General features: G+C 41.4%; 1 pseudogene; it reads right to left on the bottom strand.

The window, feature by feature from the left end:
• Positions 1-7,904: 7,904 nt before the first annotated feature.
• On the bottom strand, positions 7,905-12,643 carry LOC132519059 (uncharacterized protein C2orf78-like; annotated as a pseudogene).
• Between the last annotated feature and the right edge of the window lie 3,647 nt (positions 12,644-16,290).

Here is a 16,290-nt window from a genome sequence, read left to right as displayed (position 1 = left end):
GCCTATGTAACTTATTTTCTCTCCCTACTTCCAGCCATTTAACTTTAGCTTGCAGGCTCAGCATCATCTTAACCTCTAAAAGAATCTTCCATGTAGGAGGAAGAAACTAAAGAGCTCTATTTCAGCACTTAGGAACATGAGGCCCTGACCGAAACCTTTATTCTTACAGTTAGGGTATTGTCTTGTCCCAGCATTTTGAACCCATCAGGTTAACTGAGACATGTCTTGGTGTAACATCCCCAGTTCGTCTACCCCTGAGGCTGTCCTTAATTCCTCCCATTGCCACATTTTGATTTAATTAAATACTGGAATCCCTCAAACCCTTGCATGGTACCTGAGGCCCTATGGGATACTGGTAGATTTTGTTAGTGTCAAATACTTCGCTGTCTGATTCTCCAAATATCCCTTGCTCCTAGATTTTCCGTCCCAGCATACTACATACCCATTAAGGCATTGTTTCATCTCATGTTGGACCCACTCCCATCCAGAGGCCTACTCTTTGCTAGTTCGCATACTTTCTGGAAACCCCGTTATGGCCAGGTCTGGATTTTTTTGTGTTCCCACCCAAAACCTGTATCTTTTAGCAAGCTGGAACTATAAGACCAACATAGATTTTCTAGTTTCCTATAGATTTATGTCACAATTTGTACATTGTCATGTATATAGATATTTGTATCATTTGTACTTTTTGGCCATTACATGCCCATTGGATACTTTTCATAAATTGCAAAAGAATATTTTATGACTTAGCACCAAATTGAATGTGCCTAATTGTAAGTTCGTAAACTAGGTTGTGCTAACTTGTATCTTTTCTTTATCCAAGTAGTAATTGACTACTGTTGTCCCATTTGTAATTATGTGGAAGTTTTCAGAATTGTAAATAAATGCTTGTGGATTGAAACTTGGTTAGACTATTGACTGTCCCAGATACGTTAAAGCTAGTGATCTTTTTACTCATTCATTCATTCATTCAATAATTCTGACCTTCCTGACTCAGTTTACCCAGCTCAGATGGTTGTGAAGATTACTAACAGTGTATGTAAGATACTTTCAGAAACTAGAAACTGAAAAGTAAAACTAACAAAAAACATTTGTTATTATAAATAACAATGGAATTTAGTATGCTATTATACCTTCAGACCTACTGTAGGACATGCTGTTCTTTGCTGTTCCACTTGTGGCAGGATTCATAGTTTTTCTAACAGGTACCGATCCCTATGCCTGATACTGTGAGGAAATGTTATACCTGAGCTCCACTCTTACCTCTCTCAAGCATATTTTGGTATTGTCTAAAATGTAAATCCATACTGTCAACCTCCAGCATGATACCAGGCACATAATAGAAACCCAATAAATGTTTCACTGTGAGTGGAGTGTAAGTTGATAGAGTATTTTTGAAGGTTGATTAGGCAGATTAGATTGATTGAAAACCTTTCAATATTTTAAGTTTGCATCTCTTTCATTCCAGAAATTCTAAGTCTAGAAATTTATATATAGCTCTACACATGTATAAAGAGGTTCACATTGCAGCGTATCTATAACAGAGGACAAAAACAAACAAACAAACAAACAGAATACCCCCAAACTGAAAACAACTAAAAGTCCATCAGTATCGGACTGGCCGTGTAAATTATGTAATGTGACGCAGCTATTAAAGAGAATGGGATGGATGTACGCAAAAATTGACTGGGAAACTCACGATCCAAGACAGATTGTAGACTATGTCTGGTATGCAGCTCTTGTATTAAATACAGGATCTCCATTACGTAGAAATACTTACATACAAGATACAACAAGTGTGAATGTAAAGCACTTGGGAAATATCTGAAAGAACCACACAAGATACTGGGAGAGTGGGACAGCTTTCCATATCCCATGTGATTGGAGTTCTGAAGGGTGCACACACCACGAACTAATGGACCTCTGCTACCATCTTCTGGCTAAGGATGGAATTGCAGGCGTCATACTCCTCTTTAGGAATGAAGCATCTGGGCTTGTGGACGTCATCTGGGCGGGCGGTGGCGCGTGCGCAGTAGAAGGAGGAGCGCGAGCTGCGTGGGCTTGTGCCTAGGCTTGTGTGTTTCGGGGCCTTGTGCTGGCACCGGGGGCGCCAGTCTGGCGACTTTGGCACTCTTGGCGTTGGGTGGGCGGCACCTTGGGGGTCACATGAGCCAGTGGCATCATGCCCGTGGGCGCTAGGGTCAGCGTCGCGGCTTTTCCGGACGTTCGTCGGCCAGGAAAAGGGCAGAAAGCACATCCCGGAAAGGTAATCACGCCTTGGCCCCTGGGCGTTGCCGGTGGAGCCCAGAGCCCCTGGGCCTGGGCTTCGTCTGCTGTGCTGTCTCCTGTGACTGTTGCCGCCGCCGGCAGCCCCGTCCGCGCTGTGCTACGGGGTATTGGTCGTCTCGCGGCTCAGTTCACAGTAGCTGAAGGGGACAGTGTGTGATGTTCTGATTTCTCCCCATCGTTTTACACGGGAGGCTCTGGCCATGGCTCCTCGGGTAAAATGCAGAGGGACTGCTTTTTAAGATGGGACCGTCAGTGTTGGGGACACTTCTTAATTACCAACATGGAATCCCCTTCAATTCCTCAAGCTGTGTTGTTTTGGCACAGAAAATGTGAGTAAGAGGACCTGGAACTAAGTTTGAGTGAAGAAACTCACGGGTACTGCCGAATTTTCCATCGAGACAGTTGATTTGTGTTGTCTCTTGGAACGATAAAGGGCGTACTGTTGCTTCCTAACCGGTGTCATTTGAGAGATCTACCTCTGTACGTTCAGATGACTAATTGTGAGACTTTGCTCATGTGTGCAGTAAACGCTTTAATTCCCTAAAACCTTCCTTTGCTCCATCTCATACCCCATTAAGCCCGCTTCAGTTTATCTCCTCAATTTCTTCTGAATCTATCACCTCTCCCTCAACATCCTAATACTGAACTTGCCTGTCTGTTGCAATTAGGTCCTAAGTAGTGTCCATATTTCTTGTTTCCTTCCAATCCATTCTGCACACAAGAAACCTTAAAAGCAAGTTGGAACATTGCTCATAGACATCGCTCAAAAGCATTGTTTTGAGAGTAGAAAACAAACTGTTGGCCTTTGAGACTCTGTGTGGTCTAGAACCCTCTCTGCTTCTCTAGCCACATCTTGTGCCACTATTGCCCTCACTTTCTATGCTTCAGATACACTGAATTAACCTTAGTTCTAACTCATCTTACAGAAGTCAGTTCAGATATTATTTTTCACTGTGATTCCTAGCATTAAGGAATTTTATTATCAGGTTTTGTATGAGGACTAAAACTAAACTGTGAAGGGGAGGAATTGAGTTCAAACTATTTCAGTCAACATGCATGTATTAATGATGCCTTAGTAGTCAACACCGGGCTAGGTTTTATCAGGGATACAGAAGTTCTGGCCATCTCTGGTTTTAGATATTCCTGATTTGTTGAGACCGTTGCATTGCTTTGTTGCCTTTTATTTGTTTTCAAGATGGGAGAACAGGAACAAGGGAAGTATAGCTTATTACAAGGTGGGGTTGAATAAGTGGAGCAGCAAAATGCAAAGCAGAAAGAAGAGGGACCTACCATAGAGGGATATGATTTCCATTTTCAAGGCGCATTCATCCCATGCAGGGAGACAGCCTACCATAAAATTTGCCTAACAAAAAATATATTAACAGGTGGAAAGACTATCTCCCAGTTGGACAGCGGATGCCTGGGACTCCTTTCATTGCTGTCAAAGTTCCTTTAAAAAAGGTGAGTGAAACTTAATACCGTATTCTTCCAGAAATCTGAATTCACCATATAGAGCCCTGGCTCTCAACCCCGTCGTACTCAATTTTCCCTTTTTATAGCAAATACTTTTTAATAACTCCCTTACTGTCCAGAAATGGAATTCATAGATAAATACAACCTAGTTTTGAACTTAATTTAAAAAAAAAAACCCAATGGAATGCCCTAACTCTAAATAAAGAATAAAGTAATTTATAAGAAAGTAATATGTATCTCTGTATGTAAATGTCTGGGGATGAGTATACTAGAAATAAAGAAATAGTCAGTTACTTGTACCAGGAATGCAGTAAACAATGGACTTTGATTGATAATGATGTGTCCGTGTTGGTTCATGAATTCTCACAAAGGAAGCACACTGGTATGGCATGTTGATAATGGGGAAGGCTGTGTGGGATGAAGGAGAGAGGGTATAAGTGGAAACTGTGTACTTTTTGCTCCGTTTTGCTGTGAATCTCAAACTGCTCTAAAACTAGTCTACTAATTTAAAACGAAAAGTGTGTTGCTGGCACCTGAATAACTAAAGAGCTCAATCGAACAGAGTACATAAGTAAGCCAAATACATAAAAGAATATTTAGCAGTGAAAGCCATCCTTCATATAGGTAGATATTCAAGACGTATTTATTTATGTGTCTATCTACAGGCACTCTGCTTGGAGCTGGCAGTACAGCGGTAGGCAAAATGGATGTGGTCCCTGCCTTCTGGGAGTTTACAGTCAGGTTAGGAGACCAACATGAAATAAACAAAGATAGAAATAACTATATAGAAGTGAGCTTATTTTCTGCCATCTAATCTCTCTGGAAGAAAGGATCGTAATACCGCTTGTAAACTCCAGAGGGAGACTTTACTTTGGAGCTCATATGTTAGCATCACAGGGTTTGAATAAATGGATAATATAATAAAGGATTTTAAACGCATGTTCTTTCTTATTTTATTCTTTCTGACAGAGATTTGAAAGGAATCTTGCTCCAGAAGAATGTTTCTCCCCCATGGATCTTTTTTAACAAACACCAAGAACAAAACGAAGAACTTGGGCTGATTATTGACTTAACATATACTCGCCGCTATTATAAGCCAGAGGTAAATGGAACCCGTAATTGAAAATGACCTTCTTTCTGATACTCTGATAATTCATAGTAGTTCAGTAGTTATCATCTTATGCTAAGGTGAATCCTGGCCTTCTTTCATGGGTTCCAAAAGGGAAGCTAGTGGTTTCCTTAAATACACATTTGTAATTGCTGTTTCAAAATGAGATTAAAGATATGAATTGAACTATAGTGTTTGGCAGTAGGCTCTAGATATGCTTAAGAAGTGCTATAAGCTTCCATGTTCTGTATTTTGAAAATGCAGTAAATTTTCAGTAAGAGTAGTAGTAGCCTAAAAGGAAAGAAAGGTATGTCCGTTATGTCTTTGGCACTTATGTTAAGCAGTTGCCTGAGCGTGTTTAAGCATCGGGGCAAAAGACAGTTGTTCTCTAAGTTTTATGCTTTCTTTTCCTAATACCTTCTGATACAGTAGAGAAACCTATATATTCTCTGGGCCCATGTAGGACATACCAGTGCAAAAGAATTACCGTTCTTCTGACCTGTTCCATGGCCTTGGGAGACAGTAACACCTAATGTTTGTTAATATTTGTATGGCGGTTTGCCCTTTAGAAAGTTCTTCCATATCCATTGACTTTGTGAATCTTCACAACAATCCTTTGCTGTTGAAGTGGAAGTAGTACTGATACCTCCTACTGAATGCTTACTCTGCACTAAGCTCAGAGGATACACAAGTACAGTTACTAATTTTACGGACGATGAAACTGACTCTCGGACAAGGAAGAATTGAAATTTCAACTCAGTTCCTCTTTTTTTCATTGTGGTAAAATATACATAAATCATATTTATTTTAACCATTTATAAATATGCAGTTCAGTGGCATTAAATACAGTCACAGTGTTGTGTAACTATCACCACTGTCTATAACCAAAACCTTTTCATCATCCTCAACAAAAACTCTGTAACCATCAAACAGTGACAACCCCATTATCCCTCCCACCGGCCCTTAGAAACCTCGATTCTATTTTCTGTCTGTGTGAAATTGCCTATCCTAGGTACCTCGTGTAAGTGGAATCTACAATATTTATCCTTCTATGTCCGGCTTATTTCACTAAACCTAGTGTTTTCAAGGTTCATCCATGTTATAGCATGTAAGGAAATGCCATTCCTTTTTTGGCTTAATGAATCCCACTGTGTGTATATACCATATTTTGTTATTCATCGGGTGATTGACACTTGGGTTGTTTCCACCTTGTAGCTATTGTGAATCATGCTGCTGTGATCTGAGTATTTGAGATATTTGTGCAAATCCCTGCTTTCAGTTCTTTTAGATGTGCAGTGTAGGTAGTAGCAGAGTTGTTGGATCGTACGGTAGCTCTACGTTTAACCCTTGAGACACTGCCAGACTGTTTTCTGCAGTGTTGTCTTGTCTTTAAATGATTATCACAAATTTGAAACATGTACAAAAGTATAAAAATACTGTGAGTGTTCCTTGTATACCCATGAACTCATCCGGCTTTATTATTTACCAACTGATGGCTGTCACGTTTTATCTATACCCCCACCTGTTTCACCCCATTCCATATTATCTTGAAGCAGCTCCGAGACAACATGTAATTATACCTATATATATTTTTTTAATTAATTAATTTATTATTATTATTATTTATTTTTTGCTGTGTTGGGTCTTCGTCTCTGTACGAGGGCTTTCTCTAGTGGCGGCAAGCTGGGGCCACTCTTCATCGCGGCGCGCGGGCCTCTCACTATCGCGGCCTCTCTTGTGGAGCACAGGCTCCAGACGCGCAGGCTCAGTAGTTGTGGCTCACGGGCCTAGTTGCTCCGTGGCATGTGGGATCTTCCCAGACCAGGTCTCGAACCCATGTCCCCTGCATTGGCAGGCAGATTCTCAACCACTGCGCCACCAGGGAAGCCCCAGCTGTATATTTTTGGTACATATCTTTAAAATATAGGATTTTTATTCCTTAATATCATTTTTTAATAGTAAATACCCAGTGAGTGCTCAAATTTGCAGTTGTCTTCTAAATGTCATAAAAAATTGTTTTTAAGAATTTTGAGTTAGATCCAAATAAGGTCCACACTTTGCCGTTGATGGTTAGGTCTCTGAAGTCTTATTTAATCTCTAGGTTCTCCCTCCATGTCTCTCTCACTTTTTTTTATCCTCCTTGAATTTTATTTTTAAAGAAACCAGGTAATTTGTCCCGTCTAGATTTTGATGATTATATTCACCTCTCTAAGTGAAGTGGCACAGGAATACTGGCCTTGCCTGTCGTTGCCAGGATTAACTGAATAGTGCCTTAGCTGCCCTGGTGCTCAGGTGTTGAGTACACGGTGATTTACATACCAGGCCCTATTCGTGGGCCTCCTGATGCAGCAGTTCCCTTGGCTCTGCCCCTGTCGTCAGCTGCCCCTAGGATAACTCTGAGCCCTAGCCACCTCTCTGGTAGATTTCCCTATCCCCCCACTATAATCACACCTGGATATGGCAACTCAAACCTTTCAGAGATGTGTCCTGAACCTCTTGTTTTCTTAAATACCTATCTGGTGGTTGTGAGACTTAAGGCCAACCTCCCCAAGAGACTTTTTCTATTTCTCCTAGTAAACCTAGAGTCACCTTCTGTCATCTTCAACTCTACTCAAATTTGGTTCTTTCAACCCTGACCTCTGACCCTGCTTTTTACTTCTGCCATTTCATCCTCACTCCTGCTTCCTTTCATAAATCCATAAATCTCTTTTGGCCTTCCTAGCCCTGGGCCAAGTTCCTTCCTCTTTCCTCAGTTTTTACCCCTTTCCTTCATTCTCCCATCCAACTTTCAGTCCTTCCTTTCTCATGCAGACTTTGATTCCAACCCCATCAAAAGCAAAACAAAACAAAACAAAAAAACACGCCGCAGTTAGCAGCATCTCAAAATTCAAAAGGTTTATTACTCATCTATTAATTCTGTTTCTTTTTTTTATTCAGTTTTATTGTTTTAAAATATAAATAAACTTATGCCTGTCTTATCTACATATGGAAGAAGAGCTGGTCCCCAAGGTGGCACCAACAATCCTAGCAGCTGTTACTTTACATATCCGTAGTAGTCAGCAATTTCCATTTCTTTTTGCCTCTCAATGAAAAATTGCACTTTCCCCAAAGAGGTGTATTTGGCAGCATTCTCACGTTGTTGTTGGGCCCGCCTCTTCATGGCCTCCCGCTCGGGCCTCTGCTGTAGTTCGATGGGCTTTGACATTACTGGCTCAGGAACATTGGGTTCCCTCCACGGAACTGGTTTCTTGCTGAAGTCTTGGAGTAGAAATGGGGTTTGGAGCTTGGCTGGGGACTGGCGCTTAGTCACAGCAGGGGGGACAGGCTCCCACTGGAGAGAAGTGCATGATGAAGTTTTGTAGGGTGCAGGCCTAGGAGCAGCAGACTGAGGGACACTAGGCTGGGTATGGTCGGTCCAACCCGGTTGGGTTGGGTTGGTCACAGTTGGCTGAGCTGGTTTGGCAGGACCTGGCAAAGAGGCAGGAGCTGGCTGGGAAGAACTGACTGCAGCAGGTTGAGCTGAGTCAGTAGAGGCAGGGTGGGCACGGTCAGCAACAGCAGGCCGATGTGAGGCCGGAGACTGTGGCCTCCGAGGAGCAGGTCGAGCTTGAGGCTTGTCCCAGGCAGAAAAAGGCAGAGGTATCAACTTGACCTTCCCAGGAGGCAGCAGCTCATACTGGGATGGAGATGGACACTCTTTTTCAGCACTGCTGTCTGGGTTCTGGGCTTCGCCTTGAGTTTTCTCAGGGCCCTTACCCTCACGTGGGGTATTCCGCCATGGCTGAATAGCTGGGGGTGGCTGGGGGTCTTTAGGGTTGCTTGAATTTCCCAAGACCCGACAGGAGGAGAGCCCAGTACTCTTATCATTCTTCTCCCCCAGTGCATGAAAAACCTGCACAGCCTCCAGCATGCGCACGCGTAGGGCGGTTCGAGGCTTTTTAAAGCTCTCTTGGATAAGCTCGGTTTGGTGTTCCTTTCGCTTCGTCTGGGGAATTGTTGGCTTCTCTCCTGCCTTGACTTTGCTCCCTGACTGCTTATTCTCTTCAGCCTTCTTTCTTCCTCTGGTCCTTTTGGTCTTTTCCTGCCCGTGGCTCTTCGTTTTGCTGATCTTCCTGGATGCAGCTTTCTGAGGTTTGCCTTTAGAACCCTTGGCCGTGTTCACAGGAGCCCTGTCACTGACTGCAGCATTGCATAGAGCCACTTCTCCCGCTAACAGGCACTCTGGATTCTTTGGCTGGATTTTGGCCTTGGGAGCAGCATTGATAGGCTCAGAGGCTTTATGTTTGTTCTTTCTGGGTTGATCAGAGGGAGCCTTTATGACACTTGGCTTTTCCCGCACCTGATTCACCTTAATGGCTCTGTTGTCTTTGGCTTTGATCACGTTGGGACCTTTGGATATAGAGGGACCATGTTATTGGGGTCTGCAGTTTTATCATACTGGGCTGCCATAAACATGGAGGAAGCAGCTGTGTGCTGGTCAGTGACGGCCAGAGTAAAGTCTCCGAGTGAAGAAGAATTCTTTTCAGTGCTTCCTGTGATGTCCCAGTCAAGAACACCTGGATAGGAAGCAGCTGAAGTGGAGATCTGGCTCTGTCAGTAACTCCAGATAACGTGGTTGTGCTAGACTGTTGGTGAAGGTAGGCACTACACGTGTGTCTGTGTCTGGAAGGAGGTACCTACCGGTAGCTGATGCCGAACCGACGGCAGGAGCAGAGACTTTGGAGAAGTTGCAGGCACTTCCTGTCAGGGAGGTTGCATTGCTCACCACAGGAAGAGTGCGCTGCAGAGAATTTAGAGTTCCAAGTAGAAATGGATTTTGGAAATTTTCTGTAAGAACAAGAGGGTAATGAAAACATCAGGGAGATTGATAAATTCTCACTATGTTTGAGGAACAGTATTATCTTAAGGTTCTTGCTATCAGGACACCTCTAATGTCAATACTTACTGAGAAACCAAAAATCAGACCGTTATGATGGTTGTAAGGACTGAGCAGTTTTACACTCTTCTGTATTAACTGCCTGTGCTGCCATGTTGGGCACGGATGGGCAGAAGACCCAAGTGGTATGGCTCAGACATTGTTCCCTAGGCTGGAAGCAACCTTCTGCCTGCCCTATCTTTCCCTTCAGCCTGCACTAGTATTGACTTCTATGCTGTTTCCTAGACTGGAAGCATTTTAGAACTAGGAGGTCCTTAGAGAACTTTTATTTTCACAGTCTCATTTCATGAGGAAGGAAACTGAGGCTCAGAGAGGTCAGGTTGACTTGTTCAAGTTCTCTCATTATGTGAGTATCCTTACCAGGTTTCAGAACCTAAGTATCCTGACTTCCTTGCCAGGACGCTACTCTGAGCACGATAGTGCCAGAAAGCAGGAGAAATAGAACTTACACTATAGGCAGTTTTTTTTTGTCCATTAGAAAACAGTACGGCTGTCACCTTCGTGATCTTCAGTGTCTCACTTTGCTTGTGCAGTTCCCACGCTATTACCTAGAGTTCACATACAGCTCAGTCCAACTGGTAAATTTAAAGAGTCATTTTTACCCTCTTCAAGCCTGGTTTCTCATCCTACCTCAAAATGATTACCCGAAAGTGAATTTCTTAAGTGCTTTTGGAAAGAAAAATGTTATCTGATTACTTCAGATTACTCATCTGTAAAGTGGTGATAACACCACCACCAATAATAATAGCAGTAATAATTAATCCATGAATAAACTGGTATATTGTATATGATTTATATGGAGGAAGATACAATAAGTTCTAGAAAGACAAAGAAACATCATGAAAAACATATTACATAACGAAAAAGAAATACATAGTTATGAAAACTGGGGTATGTGGCATGTATCAGAGCATAATGAGTTTACTAACAAATGACATTCTGTACCATACATGCAATGTTATGAAAGTGAATTTTGCCCACTGTAGTTTAGTGAATACTGTGAACCCAAAAACACGATAGAAGGTGATTTTGAATGAATTCCTAGCCAATACATACAGACAGAGAAGATATATCAGTAAAAATGCCTAAAGAGCAACAAAATTCAATCAATGTGAATGTATAGGTAGCCACAATATATGCAGACAAGTATTTCAATGGCAAAATAATAAGTGTAAAAGAATTTCATTATTGTGCTCATTCATATTTTTACCCAGCAAGTAACAGGTATTCAGCCTGGTAGAAATATATGTTTCAAAGAATAGAAATATATAATAAGCAGAAAGGAAGCTTAAAAAGTATCAAGAAGGTTTTTGTATTTATCCTAGGACTTAGATTTTAATCATCTTCAACATCCAAGAAGATGACATCCCAAAACCTAAAAAAACCATCATCACTAGAATCCAATTTAAAAAGATTTTCAAATGTAAGAACATCGAAAGGACTCCGCAATATTGTTCTAGATAAATGTGGAATTTTTTTTTTTTGTCACGCCGCGTGGCCCTGGCAGTGAAAGCACCGACTCCTAACCACTGGACTGCCAGCGAATTCCCTCAATGTGGAAATAGAGATGTGGGGCTTGACTTTTTCTTTTCCTTCTTAGGTAGCTAAGATCTAAAAACGAACGATGGCTGTTGATAAATGTGCTCTCTGTGTTAGGAAGGAAAGAACTGTAAAGATGAAAAGCAACCTTGCCTTAGAAGCTACATATCACACAGAGGAAATAGTGCTTCTGATTCAATCTCGAAGATATCATTTAAAGTGTTTAATTGGTAAAACGTCTACATAGTTTAAAAATTAGGAAGAATAAAACATTGAAAAGCAGACCCCTAGATAACCACTTTGGTTTCTTGTATATAGGAAGCATGATTTCTAGGACATATTTCTAAAATGTTTACATTCGTAACTGTCAAGTGCCAACTGTATTCAGAGAGGCAATAAAAGAAAAAAAACACTGAGTATGACTTTTCTGGTAAGCTGCTTTTCCTGGTGATACCCTCTTCTGTCCTTACTTTCCTCTTAGTCTGTTAAAATAAGGACTTGCTACAATCAACTTTGTTTTGCCCTGCTCTGAGCAGAATTCACTCTCTGCTGTTTGTGCTTTAATTTAAAATCTTTGGTTCCCATCAACATTCCATTGCAAACTACATTTTTCTTGAGAGCTCCTCCATTCTTCCCCTCTTCGTTCTTATATTTTTCCCTGTGTCTTGGTTCCTGTTGGCCTGTGCTGATGAAAACAATCCTAAACTGCCTTACGTTTGACTCTGTGCCTCCCTATGTAGCCCAGTACTCTCCATCCTCTCTCCCTATTTTCTCTTTTCAACTAGTCAAAATATTAGTGGAGGGAGACCATTAGAGATGAAACATCTTGCTATATATTGCTAGTTTTCTATGTCACCTGGTTTTTCTGTGTTTCTGTTGAAACACTCTTGAGAAGTCTCTGATTTCATTTTCTACATGGGTACCCTTTAAGGCTCAATATTAGAAAAGACAGGGATCAGAGTGATCAACCAATGTAGTATCCTAACGTAACAGATAAGGGAAAAATCAGGCTTTGTGAGACAGTCAGTGATTTGTCCAAAGTCACACAGATAGTAAATGCCAAAGTCAGAACTGAAATTAGGTCTCCAGACTTCTAGTTCAATACGTTCCCTCATTATTCCATGCTATTTTGAATCTACTAGTAAATGTAGGGGCAAAATAAATCTAACGAAAAACTTTAAAAAGTTTCTTTTCTTACCTGACATGGTCAGAGAAGAGGAGAAAACATCAACTGCAGATACAAGGGATGAGGAGGCAACAGCAGAGGATGTCTGAGTGGCTGCAGCTGAACGGCGCATGTGTCCAGTACAAAGGTCACTGGTTCCCGCTCACTGGTCACTTATATGATACAGGAGAATGATGTCACAAAGCAGGCAGTGTCAAGGTATGAGACAGCCAATAGGGAGGTCCGATCCCCAACAGGAAGGCGGGGTTGGGTGGAGAGAGTGTAGGAGAGCTAAAACAACACCTGAATTTCTGAGCTCTGGGGAGGAAATCCTAGAAGACAGATTTACCTCCCCCAGGCTCTTACATTAGGGAAATCATTGCAACATTTCTCACAGACATTCATTAATATAATTTACTAACAGTTACCTGTATCCTACACAGTATTATATTTTATGTATCGTATACTTAGAGCTGTATATATCTTATGTAATTAATATCCTTAGGAAGGCAAGAGCCATCTAGTTTGAACTATTACGGTTGTTCTGAAATCGTATCTGTCTAATTAGTGAACTTATAGCAGCTTTTAAGGAGCCAAAGGAGGGATTAAAAAGCTCTTTTTGTAACTTGGTTAAAGCGTAGGGTGAAGTTTGTTGAGTGTACCTTGTGGAGAGTGTTGTGGTCCAAGGCTCTTCTCTTTTAGTTTCGTCTCCTTGACTCCTACCTTCCTTGGGCTGGGCCAGGCTGGGCCAGGGGTTGGACTTGCGACTTACATTTCTCTTCTGCTTTCTTTTTTTTTTTTTCTTTCCATTATGGGCACTGTTTCTAGGGCAAGCCTTGATCTTGCCATTCTTACCCTCATGGATGTTACTTCCTGTCAACTTGCAGCAGCAGGAGTCTTCTTTTCAGTGCTTGATGCTTCACAAAATAGACTCTGCCCGTTGGACGCAGATACCAGAGAGCTAGGAGACAGAGCTGGTTGCAAACCTTTCCTCTTCCAGCCTTTGGTTGCCATTGTTTTCCCCATAATTTGCTACCTCTGGTTCCTTGGGCCACACAGGTATCCTGCCATCCAGCTCTTTTATATGTGAGAGACATTCTGAATACTGTCCCTTTTTCTTTGCACAGAAGTATATACAGTGTGGCAGTTACTGTAATCTCCTGCCCCTTGCCAACAGTCACTCTAGAATCTTGGACCTCTAGGATTCTCTGTCTTGCATGCTTGGGTGCAAGGCCTAGCAAAATGAAGAGGAGAATAATTAGAGAAGGAAGAGGACATTTCGTGGAGAACTGGGAGCAGATAAGGTGAAAGGGCACAGGAGTAAAGAGATTCATGTAGATTTTGTGGTTTCTGTGGGAAACAAATTGACACACTTTGGCCTCATTTTGTATTACCAGGACAGACAGTCCTATAGATATAAGTAGCTCGATAGTGCAGCAACTGCCAGGAATTCTGTACACTAAAGGGAACGGTCTTACATATAGTTCTCATTTTGTTTTCTGTCATATTACCTTATTAATAGCATTCACTGGTATGTTTGTAGAATACAGATGTTTTTAAATGCTCTGGTTTTGTCTACATGGTTATTTCCTTGTCATATTTTTAAGGACTCCAACATTGTAAGACATACTGCATGTTTCTCTCTTGACGATTGTTTATCTTGAAGCATCATGAATGAACTTGACCTGTTGGATTTTGTGGAGAAACTTTAAAGGGGGTCTGTGAAAAAGGCATTGCGGTGAGTCGCGTTATGCACACAAGCGTAAGGAGCAGACATGTGCCATCAGCCCAACTTGGCCTGGGTTGCCTCTGTTTTAGTTCCCGTGGTTAGTGCTTTGCTCCCTAACCACTCTTGTGACTGTGATAATGTGAGTAAGGGCCGAGTTGCTAATGATTTATATGTGAGGTAAGCTGGTTTGAGGGAGGAAATCTATGGATCTAGTCATTTTCCTTGGTGGTAAGCTTTCAGGGAGGGGTGCAAAGATTGATGTTTCTGGGGACTTTTCTAGTACCAGGAAGATGTCCCATAGATGGGACCTCCAAAGACACACATTTAATTTTTAGGCCTGTTTTTCCTATTATGAGATACGAGTTTTTTCACTGATGGGGATGATGCTTATCTGAGAAGAAATGGTGAAAGGTGTTGTTAGTATAGAGATGTGGCTTAAGCTTTTAAGAGTTTTTCAATGTTTTTCCCCTAAGCTTCCTACTTCAGATGGCCTACTTACGTGATACTAGTATGTGATGTGAGTCTAACAACTTACTAAATACCTGCAAGCCAGATCAGTGTCTCTTTCCTCTATATTTCCATGGAAATCAAGGGACCCATAGCCACTGCAGGTTAGGGTGGGCGGTGTGAGATTGGGGGGAGTGTGGTAAGACACATTTTGGTATCAGTAAAATGTTTACCTATAAACTATGCACTTCCAACATTCAATTCTGTTTAGTTAGGCAAACTGTTAGTTAGGCTTTTCCTGGTTCTGAGCCTATGTAACTTATTTTCTCTCCCTAGTTCCAGCCATTTAACTTTAGCTTGCAGGCTCAGCATCTTCTTAACCTCTAGAAGAATCTTCCATGTAGGAGGAAGAAACTAAAGAGCTCTATTTCAGCACTTAGGAACATGAGGCCCTGACCGAAACCTTTATTCTTACAGTTAGGGTATTGTCTTGTCCCAGCATTTTGAACCCATCAGGTTAACTGAGACATGTCTTGGTGTAACATCCCCAGTTCGTCTACCCCTGAGGCTGTCCTTAATTCCTCCCATTGCCACATTTTGATTTAATTAAATACTGGAATCCCTCAAACCCTTGCATGGTACCTGATGCCCTATGGGATACTGGTAGATTTTGTTAGTGTCAGATACTTCGCTGTCTGATTCTCCATATATCCCTTGCTCCTAGACTTTCCGTCCTGGCATACTACATACACATTAAGGCATTGTTTCATCTCATGTTGGACCCACTCCCATCCAGAGGCCTACTCTTTGCTAATTTGCATACTTTCTGGAAACCCCGTTACGGCCAGGTCTGGATTTTTTTTGTGTTCCCACCCAAAGCCTGTATCTTTTAGCAAGCTGGAACTATAAGTCCAACGTAGATTTTCTAGTTTCCGATAGATTTATGTCACAATTTGCACATTGTCATGTCTATAGATATTTGTATCATTTGTACTTTTTGGCCATTACATGCCCATTGGATACTTTTCATAAATTGCAAAAGAATATTTTATGACTTAGCACCAAATTGAATGTGCCTAATTGTAAGTTTGTAAACTAGGTTGTGCTAACTTGTATCTTTTCTTTATCCAAGTAGTAATTGACTACTGTTGTCCCATTTGTAAGTATGTGGAAGTTTTCAGAATTGTAAATAAATGCTTGTGGATTGAAACTTGGTTAGACTATTGACTGTCCCAGATACGTTAAAGCTAGTGATCTTTTTTACTCATTCATTCATTCATTCAATAATTCTGACCTTCCTGACTCAGTTTACCCAGCTCAGATGGTTGTGAAGATTACTAACAGTGTATGTAAGATACTTTCAGAAACTAGAAACTGAAAAGTAAAACTAACAAAAAACATTTGTTATTATAAATAACAATGGAATTTAGTATGCTATTATACCTTCAGACCTACTGTAGGACATGCTGTTCTTTGCTGTTCCACTTGTGGCAGGATTCATAGTTTTTCTAACAGGTACCGATCCCTATGCCTGATACTGTGAGGAAATGTTATACCTGAGCTCCACTCTTACCTCTCTCAAGCATATTTTGGTATTGTCTAAA

This window comes from Lagenorhynchus albirostris, chromosome 4, assembly GCF_949774975.1.
Source record: "Lagenorhynchus albirostris chromosome 4, mLagAlb1.1, whole genome shotgun sequence".
Taxonomy (NCBI): Eukaryota; Metazoa; Chordata; class Mammalia; order Artiodactyla; family Delphinidae; genus Lagenorhynchus; species Lagenorhynchus albirostris.
This window is presented reverse-complemented; position numbering and strand designations above follow the sequence as displayed.